Genomic DNA, 23,753 nt, shown 5'->3' on the forward strand with positions numbered 1-23,753 from the left:
GGACAATGCTAATACAGCCAAAGTTAACCCATGCATACTATTCGGGCCAAATTTGACCCGTTTTGACATTTGACAGCAGGAAAAAGCACCCTAAGTGCCATTCTTTTAGCCGAAATTTGATGACTTTTCCTAAAGTGACCCAAAATGCGCAAAAAATGAAAATATTTAAAAATTTTATACTTTCGTACAGGTGCTACAAATTTTTGTACATTAAGGCTATTCCAGGTCAAATTTGACCCCTGTCTATTGACACCCGCAGCTGCGAAACAGACGCCAGGACTGCCATTTTGTTTTAGCCGAAATTTGATGACTTTTCCTAAAGTGCAAATATTTTTGTATAGGTGCTACAAATGTTTGTACATTTGAGGCCGTTCTGGTCAAATGACCTCTCATGACAGAGGTCATAGAGGCCTTGACACTGTCGCAAGATCTGCACCTGCAAGCACAAGCACCCAGCTAACCAACAGATCAAAAGAGGGGTTGGAGGAGTCATAGGACTATAAAGGTATCTGAACTGCCATCTCAGTGACTGAGGTTATGGCAGCAAGACTTAGTGTCCAAGAGCTCATTGTTCTGGTCTTCCAAGATGAGCAAGCAGACAGTGGTTTGGAGGAGGAAGTGTCAGAGCGGGAGGACAACAGGGAGGAAAACTCTGATTACAACCCCTCAGATGAAGATGACTCTGAGAGAGAGGAGCAGGCAGCGAGGGAGACATTTATGTCCAAGGATAACACAATCGGTTGGTCCTCACTTCCATATCAGGTTGCAGGCAGGGTGGCAGCGGGAAATGTCATTCAAATGACTCCAGGACCCACAAGACTGGCTACTTCCCGAGCAGGCTGGTGGTGCAATGACATCAGCGCCGGAGTCTGGAGCGGAGGTTCCCGGGTTCGAACCCAGTCGGGGCCGCTCCCGAGTACGCTTTCCATCCGTGCCGGGTTGAGTGTCGAGATCACAACTCAACCCTGTAAAATAAAGGGAAAAATACTGCAAAATGTCTGTGTGAGGAGTGGCATGCCACACAGTCTCTCTGTCTTGCTCCACGCCTTGTAAAGGCATGAAAAAGACATCGTCCCGCCAACAGGGCATGCAGACGCGCACGCACGGACGCACACACACTGATACAGACGCACACGCCAAAAAAAAAGACTGTCTACTTCCCATGCATCTGACATCTTATCAACTTTCCAGCTCTTCCTCCCTCCAGCCATTGAAAAAATTGTCATTGAAATGAGAAACATGGAGGGGATTAATGGTATGGTCAAAAATGGAAGACCATGGATGTGACTGCCCAACGTGCCTACATGGGGCTTCTGGCTGGTGTGTATAGGTCCTGAGGTGAGGCTGCTCCTAGTGTTTGGAATGTTGAGACGGGAAGAGCAATGTTTTGTGCCACCATGCCCCTGGAAATGTTCTGTACCATATTGGTGGTGCTCAGGTTTGACAACTGTGAGACAAGACCTGCGCGGTGTGCCACTGACAAACTGGCAGCAATCAGGGATGTCTGGGACAAGTGGATGAAACACTGCCTCTCAAGTACAACCCTGGTCCTGAGGTCACAGCGGATGAAAGACTGGTTCCTTTCAGAGGTAATAAATGCCTGCCCTTTTATTGTTAGACTAGTTAATCACTGCTTCAATGTACACATGCTATTGGTTGTGATATCAAATGATTTTTTCCCCTTTCTGAGTTTTTGCAGGTTGCTGTCCTTTCCGCCAATACATGCCTAGCAAGCCAGGAAAATATGGAATAAAGTTATGGGCAGCCTGTGATGCACATTCCAGTTATACTTGGAATATGCAGGTATATACTGGGAAGCCAGCTGGCGAAGCCCCAGAGAGAAAACAAGGCATGTGCGTCGTGTTAGAGATGACAGAAGGGCTAAGAGGACACAACGTGACCTGTGACAACTTCTTCACATCTCATGAGCTTGGTCAGGCACTCCTGAAGAAGAAAATCACAATGGCGGGCACTGTGAGGCGGAACAAGCTGGAGCTGTCACCTGCTCTGATTGTAACAAGGGGGAGAGACATCTTGTCTTCTACTAATGCTTTCACCCATGACACCACAGTTGTCTGGTATATGCAAAAGAAGAACAAGAATGTCATCCTTATGAGCACATTACATAAGGTTGCAGAGGTCAGTGCTCAGGGGGGCAGAAAACCAGCCATCATCCTTGACTACAATGCCAACAAAGGAGGAGTGGACAACCTTGACAAAGTAACAGACACATGCAGCTGCAAGACGAGAACAGCCTGCTGGCCTCTTGCCATTTTCCATAACATCGTTGACATATCGACCCTCATTGCCTTTGTCATATGGAGTGAGCTGAAAACTACCTGGAAGGCAAGCAAGAGGAACTGGAGGAGGTTCTTTCTGGAGGAGCTTGGAAAGGCCCTTGTGACTCCTTTTATACAAAGGCGTCACCACCTTCCACGCACTGCAGCCTCAGCAGCACTGGTAAGGGTAGTGCAGCGATCTGAACCTGGCCCTGATCAACTACACGTCCCACAAGAAGCCAACACAAGGGGACAGAAGAAAAGGAGATGCAACTTCTGCTCTGCAAAAAAGGACTGCAAAACAGGGGCAACTTGCTGCAAATATGGGAAACACATATGCAAGCACCACACACGCAAGATTTTCTAACACTGCTTTGAATGCGAAGACTAGTTTGCAAATAGCAATTTTTTTTAAGCTACACACATAAAAATTGCTGGTGACTGCAGCAGGTCAGGCAGCATCTCTAGGAAGAGGTACAGTCGACGTTTCGGGCCGAGACCCTTCGTCAGGACTAACTGAAAGAAGAGCTAGTAAGAGATTTGAAGGTGGGAATTATTTGTTTTGTTTGTTGGTTAAACGTTAGTTAATGTTGAATTAGTAGTTATAATTAGATAGTAGTTATGAGGATTTTTTTTATGATATAACAGTGAGGACAGTGTTTGATGGTTGTAATGGTTATATAATAAACCCCACAGTTCCAGAATGTTCTTGCCATTTTCAGCGTCAGTAAAATATATTTAAATCATTATGGCTGTTATGTTTCCATGTCTTAAGTAAAATAGGACATGATATTGTGTGATAGTAGATGTTATACCTCCATAAACGAGTGGTGTAAAACCTAAAAAATATGCTCCCCCTGCTCTCTGAAACATTAATTAAGGATTAATCACCCATTTATTAATGTCAGATAGGCTATTTATACATTCTAAATAGATCTGTGGTTCAAAATTTGGTATAGACACTTGTTATGAGGGGATTCTTGGGCCGGGTCAAAATTGACACGGAGCATACTGTGAAGGTATAGAATATGATTAGTATGTAAGGGTTAAAGCAGTTTTGGGGATGCCAATATTTACATATATGACAGGGATCTAATGTTTGTTCGGAGTTGCTCATTGGTGGAGTAAATCATTCCCTCATCCATCAGAAATGGTGAAGACATTCAGTTACCGAGGACAGGCATAGAATGTCTTGGAGAATCCAAGAAGGAGCACTGAGAAAGGCTTAACATCACATCCCAAACATTATAATCCTAAGAGATAATTTTTCAATGCAATGCATCCGGAATGGCATAGGGCCTTATGGAAAACCAGTTGACTTCATGTCAAGAGCATTCATAGAAGTATGTATGAAAAGAGCATCAAACTTATTTATGTAACTTTGTAGGTAAGATTGATGCTCTTTCCATGACAACCTGTGGGTGAAATGGACTCTTAAAATATGGAAAACTATTATAAAAGAATATAAACTAGAGAGAGACATTGCAATTCTTAAAAGCTGTGCATATGACTCAGATTTTATGCCGAATAAACTGGATGCTAGATTTAAGGACTGGACAGCTAAAGAAATAACAGCTATTTGCAATATAATGAAAGAAGGAACACTGTTCAGTTTTGAAATGTTCAAAGAGAAACACTTAATAGAAAAACAACACCTTTACCAGTATTTACAGATGTGACAGTATGTTAATAGGACGGTTAAAAATGTAACCAAGGCAAGTACATGTCTGATAGAGCTATTTAGAAAAGCATACAATTCAGACAACGGTAGTAGAATAATTTCAAGCATGTATAAGGGTTTGTCAAATCTTAAAACACATTCGACTTCATGCATTAAAGCAAAATGGGAGAAGGAAGGAGGGATAATAATATCTAAGGAAGACTGGACAATAATATGGAGGTATCAATGGAAGTGTACCAGTTCACAGAAATGGAGGGATTTCCGGTGACAAAACTTGATAAGATATTTTATTACACCCTCTCAGAAATCCCATTACGATAGTAACCCCCCTGTTTGCTGGAGAAATTGTGGAAATCAGAAGGCAAACCATTATCATACTTTCTGGGAATGCCCCGTTATCAAAGATTATTAGAGTGGGATACACAATGCCCTGCAAGACATCTTTAAATGTGAAATACCCTTAGAGAGTAAGATCATATATTTTGGGTATATACCTCAAGAATGGTTGAAAAGAGATAAATATTTAATGAATGTATTGCTGGTGGCTGGTAAAGAGACCCTTACCAGGAAATGGTTATCACAGGAGAGCCCAACTTTAAATGTGTGGATGGAAATTACAATGGACATTTACAAAATGGAGAAGATAACAGTATCTGTTAAGCATAAGTTGGAACAATTTTATTCATACTGGAAAAAATGGTTTAACTACATAACACCTCATAGGCCTGATTTTATTCTCACAAGTCAATGAATATGTCGTAAAAAAAAGATCACTCCCTACTCTGTACATAGTTTTCTTCTTTCGATTGTTCTTTCTTTCCTCTCCTTACTATAAGTGTATACCTCAGATAAGTATTATATGGAGATTTGTGACAAATATGATTATATGATATATATATGTACAGTGTCTGAAATACATCTTGTGGAAATGTTTGATGATGAAATTCAATAAAAAATTACAAAAAAAAGAAGAGCATCAATCAAAAAAGAATGCTTAGCATGTTGCCTATGATAAGCTTGAACTACATATCTATGGAAACAATTGCTCTCAAGCAATGAAACTCATGATACTTAAGGGAATGATACCTAGATTGTAATTGTATTATGTGCAAATAATCTAAGTAGAAAAGAAAAAGATAGTATTGAAAAATACACGGAGCAGATTACCTTTTAGAAATACCTGTAAGAGATTTTTCACTTGAGCTGAACAAACTGATTTCCATTTGTATGTGGACATTAGGAACAAATTCTTGTGGCGGCAGTAATACAAGTCAAGGTAAACTGTGAGCTACTATTCAGCAAACTCTGGCCAGAAGTGAAATTGAAAGTGAGCTGTTATCATTTCCTCATTTAACGAACTGATACTTCAACATAACATTGTATTAATGCATTGGCAAAGCATTGCTGCTGATCTTCTAAAATACAAGGCCAGACTCTACTTGTGCATGATTTTTTTTTCTGTAATTTTATAGGCTAGAATTACTTTAGCTGCTACTTCAGTGTTTTGGAATACCAGCTACCCTAGTTACTTAATAATACTCTGTACGACATTCTAATAATAAGGAATAAGACTTGGAATTTTTCGCAAGTGACATTGTCAGTTTTATATACACAATCAAAAAGTTAATCTGAGCCTACTGTCAAACCTGGGTACTTCCCTTCAGTGGCAAAATGGACATGGTTCTCACCACAAAACTGAAGGAAACAATCTGGAGGGAGTAACTTCAACCAAGGTGCATTTGATTTCAGCTGTTCTTGTCCTAACCAGTATTTCCTTTGGAGCGGCATGCAAAGAGTTGCCACTTTCTGCTGCTGTCTTGGAGGAATTACTGATAGTACTAATCAACAAGCTCCAAAACAGGGGCCTCTGTACCTCCTTCTGCAACTGGATCCTTGACTCACTCATCGGGAGACCACAGCCAGTGCGGATGGAAGCAACATCTCCGTCGCTGACTATCAACGCTAGCACACACTAAGGATGTGTGCTTAGCTCACTGCTTCACACTCATGACTGTGTAGCTCAAACCACAGCTCAAATGCCATCTAAAACTTTCCAGTGACAACTGTTGTTGGCAGAATTACAGATGGTGACGAAGTGTAGAGGGATGAGATAGGTCAGAAGGTTGAGTGGTGACACAACAACCTTGCACTCAGTGAGACCAAGGGACTGATTGTGTACTTCAGGAAGGGCAAGCCAAGGGAACAGCAATGGAAAGGGTGAGTAGTTTCAAGTTCCTAGATATCAACATGAAGATTATACTAGGCCCAACATATTGATGCAATTACAAAGAAAACGGTGGTTATATTTTGTTTTAGTAGTTTATTCCCCCCCTTCTATTCTCCACATTTGCCTCTTGCCTCTCCTGCTCACCTACCTATCACCTTTCCCTGGTGCCCCTCCTCTTTCCCCTTTCTTCCATGATCTGCTCTCCTCTCCTGTCGGATTCCTTTTCCAGCCCTTTACCCTTCCCACTCACCTGGCTTCACCTATCACCTTCTAACTTTTTTCCTTACCATCCCCCCACCTTTTCATTCTGGCAACTACTCCCCTTCCTTTCAAGTCCTGAAGAAGCGTCACGGCCTGAAAATTTAACTGTTTATTCATTTCAGTAGATGCTGCCTGACCTGCTGAGTTCCTCCAGCATTTTGTGCTCGTGAGCTTTTAGATGATCTGTTTCTTGAATTTTTTGACCTAAGTTTATGATGCCACTCTTCCCTCTTACTAAACTCACAGACTTTTTTTTAAGCACTGTAGAATTTTGGTCAATGTTTGACATTCAGGATTTAAACAAAAAGTACTGCTTAAAACTGCTTTCATTAATCACAGTGCATTGGCCTTCATCAACTGTAGAATTGAGTTTAAGAGCCGAGAGGTAATGTTGCAGCTATATAGGACCCTGGTCAGACCCTACTTAGAGTACTGCGCTCATTTCTGGTCGCCTCACTACAGGAAGGATGTGGAAACCATAGAAAGGGTGCAGAGGAGATTTACAAGGATGTTGCCTGGATTGGGGAGCATGCCTTATGAAAACAGGTTGAGTGAACTCGGCCTTTTCTCCTTGGAGCGACGGAGGATGAGAGTGACCTGATAGAGTTGTACAAGATGATGAGAGGCATTGATCGTGTGGATAGTCAGAGACTTTTCCCCAGGGCTGAAAAGGCTAGCACGAGAGGGCACAGTTTTAAGGTGCTTGGAAGCAGGTACAGAGGAGACGTCAGGGGTAAGTTTTTTACACAGAGAGTGGTGAGTGCATGGAATGGGCTGCCGGTGACAGTGGTGGAGGTGGAAATGATAGGGTCTTTTAAGAGACTCCTGGATAGGTACATGGGGCTTAGAAAAATAGAGGGCTATGGGTAAGCCTAGGTAGTTCTAAGGTAAGGACATGTTTGACATGGCTTTGTGGGCTGAAGGGCCTGTATTGTGCTGTAGGTTTTCTATGTTTCTATGCTTTCTCTACAGTGTACAGGTTTACATTAGTTAGGCAAGAATATATTATCATCTGATGCATTGTTCCTTTCCATCATGCCTTGCTACAATTACATTTACCTTTGCAGAGGGCTCCTCCTAGTGGTATTTTGCTATAACTACTCTAAAACATAAAGTAATGGGCCAGCTTTACCTTTCCTAAATTAGAGCACAGCAACTTGAGTATTTTTTTATGCATATAGTACCTCTTCAAAGCAGCCAGACAACTGAGCTACATTAATTGTCATTGTAATTGGTTCCTTATTGCCACATTTACTGAGATAGTGAAATTTTTATTTTGCATGCTATTCATACAGATTATGTACCCGCTGATCCAGTTTACCACATTATCTTTAAGCTGCAATCTGGATGATAATGTACTAAACTGTATCAGAAAATTTGTAGATGACACCAAGACTGAGGCTGTAGTGGACAGTGAAGAAGGTTGTCAAAGCTTGCAACAGGATCTGCACCAGCTAGGGTAAAAAGGCTGGAAAATGGCAGGTAGAATTTAATAGAGACAAGTGAAGTGTTTCACTTTGGGAGGACCAGCCAGGTTAGGATTTGCATGGTGAGTGGTAAGGCACTGGGAGGGGAGTGCAGTACAGTAGAGGGATCTGCGAATACAGATCCATAATTCATTGAACATGTTGTCGCAGGTAGCTATCCTAAAGAAGCTTTTGGCACATTGGCCTTCATAAAACAAAGTGCTGTGTACAGGAGTATGGAATGTCATGTTGAATTTGTATAAGACCTTGGTAAGGCAGTTTTGGTCACCTTACTACAGGAAAGATGCCAGTAAGATTGAACGAGTGCAGAGAAAATTTATAAGGATGTTGTCAGGACTTGAGGAGCTGAGTTACAGGGAAAGGCTGAATAGGTGAGGACTTCATTCCCTTAGAATTTAGAAGAATGAGGGAAATTTGATGGTATACAAAATTGAGGGTAAATGTAAGGCTTTTTTCCTCTGAGGTTGGGTGAGACTAGAGGGCGGGGTGAAATGTTTGCGGGGAACTTCACTCAGGATGGTGAGAATGTGGACTGAGCTGCCTAGAGAATTGGTGGATGTGGATTCGATTTCAACACTTAAAAGAAATTTGGATAGGTAGATGATGGGAGGGGTATGGAGAGCTATGGTCTGGGGGCAGGTTGGTGGGACTAGGCAGTTTAATTTTCAAGCATGGACTAGATGGCCTGAAGGGCCTGTTTCTGTCCTACAGTATTCTATGACTATATTCCAAACACCAGTTAATTGAGGGAAAGACATTAACAAAATACAGAATGTAGTGTTAAAGATACAGGTAAAGAAAGTACAGTGCAAGTAAGCAGTAAGATGCAAGGGTCATGACAAGGTAGATTGAAAGATCATGTTTGTCATACAAGGGATTCATTCAAGATTCTTATTACAGAAGGATAGGAGCTGCCCTTAACCCTGGAGGTCCATACTTTTAAGCTTGGTGAAAATTAGGGTGGCCGACCCAAACACAATGTCAAAGGGACAGATTTTAAACAGCTTTGACTAAGAGGTAGAAAGGAACTTAAAAGAAGTGTAAGTGTCTGAAGCAGTAGCAACTGAAACCAATGCATAGATTGACTGACATCAGAGGCATGATTGGAGGTGCGCAGTTTTGGAAGAGTTAACAGGAATGGTGGAGGAAGAGAAATTTTTGAAAGAGTGGGGTTAATTTATCAAACAATAGAAGAGATTGGTTAGCAGAGGGATGATATTAACAGAACTTGGGGCAAGAAGATACAGTAGCAGTGTTGCTAACTGTTTTCATGTTTAGTGATCAAGTATTCACAGCAAACGATGAGCAGAGGCACACAGCCTTACAGAATAATTAATGGCAGAGAAGCAAATGCTAGGTATTATTAACGGCAGAAGTTTCGTCATTATTATTTACTGTGACATGGCCTCAGAAGCAAGTTTTAAAGACACTTCCAACATCAAGATTGCAAACATCTTTGCTTGATTCACAAAGAATCACTCTGTCCACAAACAACATTAGGGGTGCATGGCACCAGTTGATGCAACTGCCCACAGTGCTTAGAAATTGTGTTTGGTCCTGATCCTGATGCTAGCTGTGTGGAGTTTGAATGATCTCCCTGTAACTTTGCTCCAGTTTCCTCCTATATCTCAAAGATTTGCTGCTAAATTAATTAGCTACTGTAAATGACTCCTTGATGTAGATTAATGGTAAAAGGATGGAAGGAGTTGATGAGTGCGTGAGGGAGGGAGAATAAATTGCAGATTACAGAAAGTAAGGAGGCGGAATGGGACTGTTGGAACTGCTTTGATCGGAGATGCCTTAGACCTATGGGCCGCATGGCTTCCTTCCACATCTGATTTAAGTAATAAAAGTAATCCTTATTAAATCAAATATTTTGCACTTTGCAGCTGATCTCTTCATCTGCTTCTCTGTATGGCGATTCACAAAGCCTGAAGCAAGACCAGATGGACCGGGATTTGGTGACATTTCTTCTCTGATTTCCATAGAAGCTTAAAAGGCTACAGGAACATGAATGATGATCAATACACATCACACAGCTAACCAATTTGACATCCAGCCAGTGTGTAAAACTACATTTAAAAAAAAAATTGTGTTCAGCTTGACCCATATGGGCCTAATCAAGCCATTGTTTAATAAATAGATTTGACATCCTTCAAAATAAAGTGGCAACAATCAAACAACAATTTTTTTATTTGCTGATTATTACAAATTCAGGTTTGAGTTTGAAGCTTTCTCATCAGTCAGGGTAGAAGCAAAGACATGCCCTTGAATATGGTTCCGCTTCAAGGGCATTGATGTTTCCATATCAGGCTGTGACGCAACCAGTCAGTATCGTTATCTATAAAAGTTTGTCAAAGTTTTAAATAACATGCTGAATCTTTGCAACCATCAAAGGAAGTTGAGGCGCTGCTTGACCTTATAATGGCACTTTTGAGCTGGACCCAGAGCAGTTCCCTTTAGATGATAATGCAAAAGAATTTAAAGTTGCTGATCCTCTCCACTTATAATGGGCTGACGAGGGCTGGCTCCTGGTCCTTGAGTTTCCTCCCTCTGTAGACAATAATCAGCTCTTTGGTTTTGCTGAAATTGTTGTTGTGGCACAAGTCAGCCAGATTTTTCAATCTCACTCCTACATGCTGATTGGTCACCGCCGTTGATTGGGTGAATGACAGTGGTGTCGTTTGCAAATTGAAATACGGCATTGGAGCTGTACTTAGCCTCACAGTCATAAGTATAATGCAAGTAGAGCAGGGGACTAAGCACACGGCCTTGTGGTGCAGTTGTGCTAACGGTAATTATGGAGGAGATGTTGTTGCATATCCCAACAGACTGGGGTCTGCGAGAGAGGAAATTGATGATCCAGTTCCACATAGTGGTATTGAAGCCTACTTCTTGAAGCTTATTGATTTTGAGGGGGTGATAGTATTGAATGCTGAACTATAGTCAACGAAGAGTATCCTGATGTATACATCTTCACTGTCCTGATGTTCCAGGGCTCAGTGAAGAAGAGCCAATGAAATGGCATCTGCTGTTGACCTGTCGTGATGGTAGGCAAGTTGAAGCGGATCCAAGTCGCTCCTCAGACTAGAGTTGGTATACTTCATGACCAACCTTTCAAAGCCCTTCATCTCAGAGGATGTAAGCACTACTAATGATAGTCAGTGAGGCAGGTTATCACATTCTGCCTGGGCACCAGTATGATTGAAGCCTGTTTGAAGCAGATGGGTAACTCAGACTGCTGAAGGAGGAAGTTAAAGATGTCAATAACCACCACAGTCTGTTCTTAGCAGAGGTTTTCAGTATTCGGCCAGACACAACATAGGGACAGATGCTTTTTGTAGGCTCACCCTCCTGAAGGATCTCTCACGTTGGCCTCAGAGATAACCCTTAACCTTTAATTCCCCTACTCTGCAAAAGTCTATCCAACCTTGTCTTAAATACATCTACTGAGGTAGCCTCCACTGCTTCACTGGGCAGAGAATTCCGCAGATAAACCACTCTGGGAAAAGCAATTCCTCCTCATCTTCATCCTAAATCTACTCCCCCGGTTCCTGAGGCTATGAAACCGTAGGGTTGTCAGGAGTTTTTGAAAGTGCCTCCATAAAAGACATTAAGCTCATTTGGGAGTGAAAACTTGTGTCACATAGCTGGCTTTGCTTTACTTTGTAGGAGGTGATAACATTCAAGCCCTGTCACAACTGTCAAGCATGCTTCTGTGAATTCAGTAATTCAAGTTTGGTCTGGAGTTGCCACATCGCATGTGAGACGGCTTTCCACAAATTTCATCTGGACCACTTGTACTTTCCTTGGCCACCAAACCTGAACGCCACTGACCTAGACCACAGTCGATTGTGGCTTGTGGAGGTTAAAGAAGACTATGATTTTTGTGGGTACATACTCATCCACAAGCGTCTTCATAAAGTCTTTGATAACTGAAGTGAATTCCTTCAGATCCTCTGCTCCTGAACGTGACTCAGTCCACTGACCCAAAATAATCCTGTAGCCACTTCTCTATGTCCTGCATTCACCTCTTTGTCCTTACCTTTGGTACCTTACACTTTAGCCTCTGCCTGTATGCTGGAAGCAGGAAGACAGCTTGAAATTCAGATTTCCTGAAATAGTTGGCATTCCTGATTGTGCGTTGGGACCCGCTGATGCTGCAGTTTATAAGTTAATGATATTTGGGCTGAGATCTCTTCAAGCAAGCCTGAGCGAAGACCCCAGAAATGACACAAAAGGCATTGGGGTACTCTGTGTCTTGTTTGCTAAATACACACTCAATACATCAAGTGTTTGCTTAACATTTGCATTTTATGGAATGTGAACTACAGTCAGGATCTTGGAGGATTACTCCCTCAGTAAATAGACTGGATTGCACTTAATTACTAGATATGTTCCAGATCGGCAGGAGAAGAATGAGATGAGACTGCTATGTCTGAACGCTATAAAGAGTTTATCATGAAGTACAGACTCCTTCCACTTTTTTGCCTTCACTGAATGCTCTGCAGATTGATCCATACTGTAGATCAAGAACCATTTGGGTGTAATTTCTCTATCTGGCATGGCTAGAGTGAGCCATGTCTCAGTGTAACAGAGAACAGAGCAACCTCTCATTTTCCCCCTAATACAGTGATCTTGCCCTTGGGTCCTCTATCTTGTTACAAACACAAGAAAATCAGCAGATGCTGGAGATCCAAAGCAACACACACAAAATGCTTTAGGAACTCAGCAGGCCAGGCAGCATCTCTGGAAAAGAGTAAAGTGTTGATGTTTCAAGCCAAGATCCTCCAGCAGGACTGGAAAGGAAGGGGAGAAGCTGGAGTAAGAAGATGGGGGGAAAGAAGGGAGTAGTACATGGTGGCAGGTGATAGGTGAAACAGGGAAAGGGGGAGGGATGAACTAAAGAGCGGGGAATTGGTGAAAGAGAAAAAGAGCAGGAGGAGGCGGAATCTGATAGGACAGGATAGAAGATGATGGAAAAAAGAGAAGGGGAGGAGCACTAGAGGGAGCTGATGGGCAGGTACGGAAATAAGGTGGGGGAGAGGGAATAGTGATGGGGTTGGGGGGGGAGGGTGGCAATTACCGAAAGTTTGAGAAATTGATTTTCATGCCATCAGGTTGGAGGTTACCCAGATTCCCTCGGTAATTAGAATGGACAGCACTTAATTATTAGATATTCCAGCTTGGCAGAACAAGAGTGCAACAAGACTTTTTAAATTCTCCAACAACCTCCCCCCCACCCCCGTCATTCCTTATTCCTGTTTCTCTCTCAGCTTATCTTCTCACCTGCCCGTCACCCTCCCTCTGGCACAGTGAAAGGTGTTGCTCCCCAACCTGAGTGTTGGCTCATCGCAGCAGCAGAGGAGGCTGTGGACTGACATGCCGGAGTTGGAATGGGAATTGGAAGTGGAATTGAAATGGGTTCACACTTTTTTCTGGTGGACGGAGTGTAGGTGCTCGGCTAAGTGGTCTCACAATCTGCGTCAGGTCTCATCGTGAGGGGATCCTGAAGTACTCCTATTAACTGTGCTTTTGAAAAGAGAGAGAGAGAGTTATCTAACATCGATAGCTTGTTCGTAAAAGAGAGAGAGATGATTAATGGATGGACTGTCACTTCAAGGCACAAGAAAGACCTGGTTAACTTCTGAATTTCTGCTGGAGTTGGAGACAGCACCGAGCAGCTCGTAAGTTGCTACGTTGACCGAAGGCTGTGCAATTTAATGGACACTCGATGTTATGATTTCCGGCAGGTTGTTGACACTTTCTTCAAGGACAGTTCGCTTGCTTGTGCATTTCTTTCACAGAGAGAGAAAGGAGAGATTATTTGAATGACAATTGATGCTCAGTACAGGAAGGTAAATAGGAGATCAGATGATACAGACCTTAGACACATGTTTGGACACTGAATGAGCATTGTTGTGCCCGCAGGAAAAGTGGGTTTTGGAGGATCAATCAGGCGGATCGATCCATCGCTCTTGCAGTGGAAAGAGGAAAAGGGTTGACTGGTGGGGAGTTGTCCATGTGTCCACCCTCGGTCCCCTTTGTTAAAATCACAGTTGGTGACTTTTAAAGGATTTCGAAGGACAACGAGAAGATCGACAGTGTCAGCTCACCTGAAGACTTATCTCTCTCTCTCTCTCTCTCTCTCCATCACTACTCAACTAAATACCATGAACTGAACTGAACTGAACTTTACTCATCATCGTAAGACTGTATCTTTTACCCCTAGACTGAAAGAAGCTTGGTTTTTCATACATATATTTCCACACTTACTGATATACTTACATATATATATAATTATTGCTAACCTGTTTGATTTATCTACATTTATAATACTGTATTGCGTAGTTACTAATAAATATTATTAGTTTATAGCAATACTGGACTCCAAAGTGTTCTCCATCTCTGCTGGTTCTTTATTCCCGTCACGGGGTTCGTGACATGATCAATATACATGAGGCCGCATCAGGAGCTCTGAATACAGTAGATAACCCCAATAGACTTGCAGGTGAAGTATCACCTCACCTGGAAGGACTCTTTGGGGCCCTGAATGGTAGTGAGAGAGGAGGTGTTCGGAGCAGGTGTAGCACCTGTTCCACTTGCAAAGATAAGGGCCAGGCAGGAGATCAGTTGGGAGGGATGTGTGGACAAGGGAGCTGCATAGGGAATAAAACCCTGCCGAAAGCAGAAAGTGGAGGGAGGAAAGATGTGCTTGGTGGTGGGATCCCATTGGAGAAGGTGGAAGTTGTGGATAACTGTATGCTAGACACAGAGTCTAGAGGTGTAGTAAGTGAGAACAAGAGGTGCCCTGGTGTGGCAGTGAGAGGATGGGATGGGGGCAGACATGTAAAGTGGAAGAGATGAGGGTGAGGGTAGTGTAGATGGTGGAGAAAGAGATGCCCCTTTCTTTGAAGGAGGAGGACATCTCATTAGTTCTGGAATGAAAAGTCTCATCCTGTGAGCAGATGTGGCAGAGATGGAGGACCCGAGAAAAGGGATGGCATTTTTACAAGTGACATGGTGGGAAGAGGTATAGTCCAGGCAGTTAGGAGTTTAAGAAAAAAAAATCCAGCGCAGGCAGAAGACCAGAGCGGGGTGTCCAGGAAGGGGAGGAGGGTTGAAGATGGGAGAAATGGTCATCAGTGCAGGCTGAAGAGTCCTTGCCAAAGACGTAGGCAACGGAGAGGGAGACAGCAGAAGAAGAGCTCTTGTACTCCAGCGATTGTATATTAGCTAAGAAGACACTGGGTAGTCAAAGTTTCATGCCCCAAATTATTAGTCTGGATTGAAGTCCTCCCTTGTAAGGGTTCTCACCATCCAGGCTGTGCTCTCTTCTCACTGCCGACATCAGGAAAGAGGTACAGGCATCAGACCTGCACATGCAGTCTCGTCCCAGGTTCCAGCCAGCCAACAGGAGTCACCTGCCACTCATTTCCAACTCAACACCTACAGCCTTTTTAAACCCAGCTCTCATCCACTCATCAAACCAACCAGCCTCAACAGTTGCTCGTACCCCTCAGTTACCTTGTTGTCTGTTGTGTCTAGTGTCTGGTCTCTCTTGTTTTGTGGCCTTTCATGAATGTTATTTTGCAGTTTATTAGTAAGGTGTTGCTTACTGCTAAATCATCTCCTTGGCTTTGCTTTTGGCTGAAGCTTCCTCTATGTTACCTGACAGGATGAGTGAACAATGATTAACCTAGCAGAGAATGCTTACCTAAGGGAAGTCTTCCATCAACATGAGCATACGATCCAGAGGCAGCAGGAAACCATTCACACTATCTGCTCACAACTCTCTTCCAACTCTCTGCCTGTCATGGTCTGGATCGGGGTCCCTTTAAATTTACCTTGTTTATGTTACGATCCGGACCGTTGATTCCCTGTTTTCCCGTGTCCCTCGACTTTGGTGATTAGAGGCAATTAACACTCGGCTGAACCGGTAGTTTATATTCTCCGGCTTTCAGCCATTCGGCGCGGGAGCGTCTGCAAAGTCATCCAAGGTACGGTGTGCCGAAGTCATCTGGCCGGGAGGAAGCCTAGTCTCTGCCGAAGCGAGTGCTGGTAATTCGCCTTTCCTCACCGGAGCAACCCTGTCAAGTTACCTCGCCAAAGCAAGCCTGCAAAGTTTCCTCACCGAGGTGGGTTCATCAGTTAACCCGCCGGAGGGAATCAAGAACCGCTGTCTACTGTTCCTGGGCCGAGTCGAGAGCTCGCCACTACCCGGAGGCTCCAAGTCAAGTCCTGGCTCTGGCGGCATTCAAGCGCCAAGTCAAGTCCTGTCCCTGGCGGCTTCCCAGTTCTGAGTCAAGTCCTGGTCCTGGCGGTCTGTGATTCCTGTCCTACCCCCTTGTCTGAATCTCTTCTCTGCCCCTCTCGCCTCTAGCCCTCGTCTGCAGCCCCCGCCTGCACTTCGGTCTAGTTCCATCACCGGAGCTAGATAGGTACTGTTTGGTGTTCATTTGTGTTGGTCTTGTCTTGTCCTCGCCTCCGTGGGGTAAGTCAGGCCCTCTTGCCGTTGCTCCGCGGGGAGTCATGTCTTGTCTTGTCTTGTCCTCGCCTCCGTGGGGTAAGTCAGGCCCTCTTGCCGTTGCCCTGCAGGGGGTCATGTCTTGTCGTGTCTTGTCCTCGCCTCTGTGGGGTAAGTCAGGCCGTCTTGCCATTGCCCCGTGGGAGGTCATGTTCTGTCTTGTCTTGTCCTCGCCTCCATGGGGTAAGTCAGGCCGTCTTGCCGTTGCCCCGCGGAGGGTCATGAGCCCCAGCCCTATGTCCTGTACCCAAGGAGGGGTCCCGGCTCTCTGTTCTGTGTGTGAGTCCCGGCCCTATGTCCTGTACCCAAGGGGGGGGGGTCCCAACTCTGTGTTCTGTGTATGTGTCCATGGTTCCGTGTACCTGCTCTCCCGAGACCGAGGCTCTGTGTTCCCATGTTCCTCCTCTTCTAGCCCATGTCATGTCCTTGCCTGGTTCTGGGGTCCGAGCCAGAGGCAAAACCCAGGTACTGGGTCCTTGCCCAGTCTCTGGCTCGGAGTCCATACCCTAGCCTCTTCATGTCTCCTTTAGTTCTGGGAGCTGATTCCGAGTCCAAGCCCAGACCCTTGGTTCCAGCCTAGTCGTAGTCCTGAGTCCTCGTCCTGTTCGCTATTTCCTGCTCCTGCCTTGCTCTCCTGGTATCGAACAATAAACTAAATCTAAGTAACCTCACAAGATGTGTCTCGCATTTGGGTCCACCCTTGCTCCCAATGCCCCCACCACTGTGACACTGCCTCGGTACAGCAAACCCACAACAGTCAACCTCCTGCCTCTGAGCCCTGGATTCTGGTGCCTGAATACTTCAAGAGGTCTCAAACCCGATGCCATAGTTTCCTGTCCTATTTTTTGTTTTGCGCTTTGAACTCCAGCCATCTATGTTTGACACATTAAGCCAAGATTGCCTTTGTTGTCTCTGTCTCGACTGGGAGTACTCTGACCTGGGACAACAAAACCATCGTTTGCGATAAATATGAGATTCTTTGTTGTGGTGTGCCATGTTTCTGACCATCCGGGAAGTTGAAGGGGAGCAACGGATTGAATACTTTGCCTACGCCAAAGCTCACCCTGTGGAATTCGGGGCCCTTGTGGCAGAGTATGGCTGGACTGCAGAAGTGCTGCTGGCCCATTACCCCCATGGCATCCCAGAACGCTTGAAAGACAAAATATCTGCCTGGGAAATGCCCACTGATCTTGAAAGCCTCTTCACTCTGACCCTCCAAATTGACAAGTGTCTTATGGAATGACCCTCCAGGTCATCAGTCAGAATCCCACTTCCATTCCCAGAACCATTTTAGGCTGCAGGACCCTCATGAACACCTTCAGTTAGGGAGAGCTCATCTAACATTCCCCCCACCCCCCCCAAAGAACGTGTGTATCTGTGGAGAAACAACTTGTGTGCTTACTGTGGAGCCGCCAATCACTCGCGCATCAAATGCCCACTGTGTCCAGGAAACAGCATCACCAGGTAGAGAGGAGGGCCTTCCATCTGGTAAGCTCCCCCCAGCCTCTCATTCCCTTAATGACTCTTTCTCTTCTCCTCTACACTCCGGTGACTCTGAGGACACAGAGGCTCCAGTAGATTCTGGCGAAGCAGGCAACTGTCTTGTCTGGACTCTGTGTGTGCAGTTTGCACTCCCTACCAAGCCTAACTCTCTCAGCTCCTGCATCACAGCCATAGACGGACGCCCCTTTGTATCTGGGATGGTTGGAGCATCTATGCGGCCTGTGCACATGAGCATCCGAGAGCACCGTAAGTCTATTCAATCCCTTGTGATCGACTCAGCCAACATCCCTCTCTTGGATTACCCTTGCTCCTGCATTCATGACCTTGTCTTCACCATGAAGAACCATTACCCTCTCTCCTTGATGAATAACATATCTGAAACACTCCGCAGGGCCTACATGTTCATTAAACTGGATCTAGGGAGTACATACAACCTGATCCATTTCGACCAGTGGGGATGAACCCACTGGCCACTACAAATACTTTCTGATCCGTTTCAAATTTTCCCACAGTCCAGAAGTTTTTCAAGCCTTCATCAACGAAATCTTCTGAGACATGTTACACATGTGTGTTTGTCCAGCTCAATTTCTCCAAGGATCCCCAAGACCATATCAGTCACATCCGATCATTCCTTCAGTGTCTCCTCAAAAATCAATTGCAATAGCAAGTTAGAAAAATGTGAGCTCCATGTCCCAGTCATTTCCTTCCTGGGTTATGTCCTTTCACCCCAAGGCATAACTATGGACCCAGAGAAAGTGTATGGCATCATTGGCCCTGACGACGCTCCCTCAAACAACTACAGCACTTCTTGGTCTTCTCCAATTTCTACTGCCTGTTCATCAGAAACTACAGCCGAATCACTGCTCCTCTCACCTCCTTCACCAAGTTACCTAACTCTTGGTCTGCTGTCACGGACCACACTTTTGAGGAGCTCAAGAGTTACTTCACCACTGCTCCCAGTCTCGATCATCTAAACCTCCTGCGGTAGGGGTGGATGCATCTGACAAGAGCGCCAGGGCAATCCTTTCCTGGCGAGGACTGGACTGACAGACACACCCTTGTGCTGTCTTCTCGTGCAAGTTCAACTCCGCACAGCACTGTTGAGGAGTAGGAGACAGGGAGCTGCTCAAGTCCAGAAACTTGTATCCGTTCAACAGACCCACCAAATCAACCCATGTCAGACTTGCTGGGCCCTTTTCGTCAAACAATTCAACTCCATCTCCTATCAACCCATCTCCAAGAACACTAAGGTGGCTGTCCTGTCACAACAGATCGATCCAGCATTAGCGGCAGACCAATCGATTGGCAATTCATTAGCAGGAGCAAATGAAGTAAAGCAGGGTCAAAGCAGAGTGGCCATTGTGTGAGTGGACCAGTGTAGGAGTGGGAACTTGAGGGTTTAGCTCAAGAGGCTTCAGCGATGATGCACAGGTAAGTAGCAGGTAAGGCTTTTGTAGTAGTTAAATTTTAAAAATTACTTAATTATTGCTAATTAAATAAAGTAGGGATGATGCAGGATCAGGTGATGTGCTGCTGCTGACTGATGTGGGAGCTGGTGGACTCCATTGTGGTTCCTGGTGATCACATCTGCAGCAAGTGTTGGCTGCTCGAGGAACTCGGGCTCAAAGTTGATGACCTGGAACCTGAGCTTCAAACACTGTGGCACATCAGGGAGGGGAGAGTTACCTGGAATCTCTGTTTCAGGAGGTAGTCACACACATTAGAGTAACTGCCTCCTGAGGTCTGTGGTCAGGGACAGGAGGGTGTGACGGCAAGTGGGCCGGACAGTGGGATCCAAGAGACAGTGCTGGAGGAGCCTCAGCCCTTGAGCTTGTCCAGCAGGTCTGAGATTCTTACTCCCCGAGAGTGGAGGCTGTAGGAAGGATGAGCAACCTAACTGTGGCACCGTAGTGCAGGGAGCCATTCAAGCGGGCGGGGGAGAAGAGAAATTGGGGATAGTAGAGTCAGGGAATAGACAGAGTTCTCTGTCATGAGGATAGAGGGTCCCAAAGGCTGTGTTGCCTGCTTGGTGCCCAGGTTCAGGACATCTTATCTGACCTGCAGAGGAATTTGCAGTGGGAGGGGAAAGATCCAGTTGTCGTGGTCCATGTGGGCTCCAACAACATAGGTAGAATGAGGAAACAGGTTCTGCTGAGGGAATTTGAGCAGCTAGGGACTAAATTAAAAAGAAGAACCAAAAAGGTGGTAATCTCTGAATTACTACCTGAGCCACATGTAAATTGGCACAGGCTCAAGAAGATTAGAGAGTTGAATGCGCGGCTCAAGGATTGGTGTAAGAGAAGTGGGTTTGAATTCATGGGAAATTGGCTCCAGTATTGGGGAAGGAGGGAGCTGTTCCATTGAGACAGGCTCCACCTGAACCATGAAGGGACCTGGATCCTAGTGAATCGCATAACTAGGGTTGTGGATAGGGCTTTAAACTAAATAGAAAGGGGGTGGGTTCAATAGATTGGAGAAGTATGGATAAAGTAAAAGAGAAAAGTTTAGATAAAGTAAAAGCAAAAGATACAAAAAGAGAAAAGTAAGGGTGGAGTGCAGAAAAGTCAAGTACGAAAGAGACAGAGGTAACTACATTTTAAAGGTGCAATGAGTGTAAGGGCACTTTATTTGAATGCCCCTTAGTATATGAAACAAGGTCAGTGAACTTGTGACACAAATCAGTACAAAGGCATATGATTTAGTGGCCATTACAGAAATGTGGTTGCGGAGTGGAGAGGATTGGGAATTAAATATCCAGGGATATCAGGTAATACAGAAGGATAGGCAGGAAGGTAAGGGGGGAGGGGTAGTACTCTTAATTAAAGAGGAGATCAGGGCAATAGCCAGAGACGATATAAGATCAAAAGAGCAGAATACTGAAATCCATCTGGGTAGAGATTTGGAACAGTAAAGGGAAAAAATCACTGGTGGAAGTTGTCTATTAGCCACCAAATAATAAGATTACAGTGACACGGGCAATAAACTGAAATATTTGAGGCACGTAAGAATAGAACAGTAGTTATCACGGGGTCTTTAACTTCCACATAGGTTGGATGAATCAAGCTGGTCAAGGCAGTCTTGAGGAGAACTTCATAGAATGCATCTATGATGGCTTTCTTGAACAACATGTAATTGAACCTACAAGGGAATGTGCTATCTTAGATCTGGTCCTGTGCAATGAGATAGGTAAGATTAGGGATCTTGTAGTTGGGGATCCACTTGGAAAGAGTGATCACAGTATGATTGAGTTTCTCATACAAATGGAGGATCCAGTAGTTTGATCTAAAACCAGTGTATTATTCCTAAACAAAGGAGTGGATAATAGAATGGGATGAAAGAGGATTTGGCTAACGTTGACTGGGAACATAGGCTGTATGGTGGGACAGTTGAGGAACAGTGGAACATTTTCAGAGATTTTTTTCATGGTGCTCAACAAAAGTATATTCCAGTTAAAAGCAAGGACAGTAAGGGTGGGGAGAGCCAGCCATGGATAAGTAAGGAAATAAAAGAAGGCATTGAACTAAAAGCTCATGTATAAAAAGTCGCCAAGAGTAGTGGGAAACTGGAAGACTGGGAAAACTTTAAAAAGCAACAAAGAAGCACTAAGCGAGCAGAAAAAAAAAGGAAGCTAGATTATGAAAATAAACTAGCACAAAATATAAAAGCGGATAGTAACGGTTTTTATAATTATATAAAGCGGAAAGGGTGGCTAAAGCAAACATAAGTCTCTTGAAGGACAAGGAGGTAATGAGGAAATGGCAGAGGCTTTGAATGACTGTTTTGTGTAGGTCTTCACGGTGGAGGACGTGTCTAACATGCCAAAGAGAGATGTTATAGACCTCAATGCAATAAAGAGGTAGTGCTGAGCAAACTTGTGGGCCTGAAGATAGATAAGTTCCCTGGTCCTGATGGAATGCATCTCATGGTGCTGAAAGAAATGGCAGAGGTTATAGTAGAGGCTTTAGTGGAGACTTACCAAAATTCTCCGGATTCTAGGCAGGTTCTGGTAGATTGAAAGACAGCGAGTGTCACACCACTGTTCAAAAAAGGATATAGGCAAAAGGCAAGTAACTATAGGCCATTTAGTTTATCTTCTGTAGTTGGGAAAATGCTTGAAGCTATCATTAAAGAAGAAATAGCAAGGCATCTGGAAAGAAATAGATCCATCAGGCAGATGCAGGATGGATTCAGCAAAAGCAGGTCCTGTTTGACAAACTTACTGGATTTCTTTAAGGATATAATGAGCACAGTGGATAGAGGGGAAGAGGTAGATGTTACTTGGATTTCCAGAAGGCATTCAATAAGATGCCACATAAAAGACTTGTCTATAAGATAAGGATGCATAGAGTTGGGAGTGATGTATTAGCACGGATAGAGGATTGGGTAACTCATAGAAAGCAGAGAGTTGGTATGCATGGGTGTTACTCTGGTTTCCTTACTTGAGGAATTATGTACTGGCTTTGGAGGTGGTGAAGAGGAGGTTCACCTGTTTGATTCTAGAGATGAGGGGGGTGAGACTATTGAGGAGAGATTGAGTCCCCTGGGACTGCGCTCACTGGAATGCAGAAGAATGACAGGAGATCTTACAGAAACATATAAAATTATGAAAGGGATAGATAAGACAGAGGCAGGAAAGTTGTTTCCACTGGCAGGTGAGGCTAGAACTAAGGGACAGAGCCTCAAGATTCGGGGGAGTAGATTTAGGACAGAGATGAGGAGAAACTGCTTTTCCCTGAGGGCAGTGAATCTGTGGAATTCTCTGCCCAATGAAACAGTGGAGACTACCTCAGTAAATATATTTAAGGCAAGGTTGGATAGATTTTTGCATAGTAGGGGAATTTGGTTATGGGGAAAAGGCAGGTCGGTGGAGATGAATCCATGACCAGATCAGCCATGATCTTATTGAATGGTGAAACAGGCTTGATGGGCCAGGTGGCCTACTCCTGCTCCTATTTCTTATGTTCTTATGAAACTGAGATTGACCCTCAGCTCCTTATTCCATCCTCCTAGATCCTTGCTCCAGTCGCCTGGGACCTTGAGAACCAAACTGGCCAGGCCCCACAGCATCCAGTGCTCTTTCCAAAGTAGATATTGAAGCAATTAATGGATTCTTTTAGGATGGGGAATCAGAATCAGATTCAGATTCCTACTGATATGGTTTACAATGTTTAAGCATGCTGTGTATTACATACCATCACTCTCTAGTTAGGCTAATTTGTCTTGCAATGAGTTGGACAGTGATGGTATGCAGAGCGCAGCTTGCTCAAACTTTGTAAGCTATATCAAAGGGAATACGTTTCCTCACAGCTTGTCAAGGCAGCAAACTGTCCCACAAAAGACATGTGATCACTTCAATAGCTGACAAGTACAATGTGTCAGTTGAGGTAAGAATTGTGTTGCTATGAGGAGAGAGGGAAGATGCCATAACATGTCTGCAAGCAGGAGCTGTTAGAGCTGATGCCAAGATATATGCTAAACAACCACAGTCTGGTTGCACTTTGCTGCCTGACATTTAGTGATCTGGGTTCAGTCCCAACTTCCAACGCTGTCTACTGTGGAGTTTGCACATTTTCCGTGTGACCATGTGGGTTTCCTCCAAAGATGTGTAGGTTTCTAGGTCAATTGGCCAACATGAATTGCATGTCAACTGCTGGTGAGTAATGGAAGCTGGAAGGAGTCAACGGGGAAAATGGGAAGGCCAAAATAGGATAAATGTAAATGGGTGTTTGAGTGGTCAATGTGAAGGATCAGTTTCCATGCTGTATGATCTCTCTATTATCAGCTTGGA

The 23,753-nt window shown here is 44.3% G+C and overlaps 1 pseudogene; it reads left to right on the forward strand.

Moving 5' to 3' along the window:
- Window positions 1-537: 537 nt before the first annotated feature.
- LOC140198683 (piggyBac transposable element-derived protein 4-like) lies at window positions 538-2,646 on the forward strand (annotated as a pseudogene).
- Window positions 2,647-23,753: the final 21,107 nt, after the last annotated feature.

The sequence above is a fragment of the Mobula birostris genome, chromosome 6, assembly GCF_030028105.1.
Source record: "Mobula birostris isolate sMobBir1 chromosome 6, sMobBir1.hap1, whole genome shotgun sequence".
In the NCBI taxonomy this organism is placed as follows: domain Eukaryota; kingdom Metazoa; phylum Chordata; class Chondrichthyes; order Myliobatiformes; family Myliobatidae; genus Mobula; species Mobula birostris.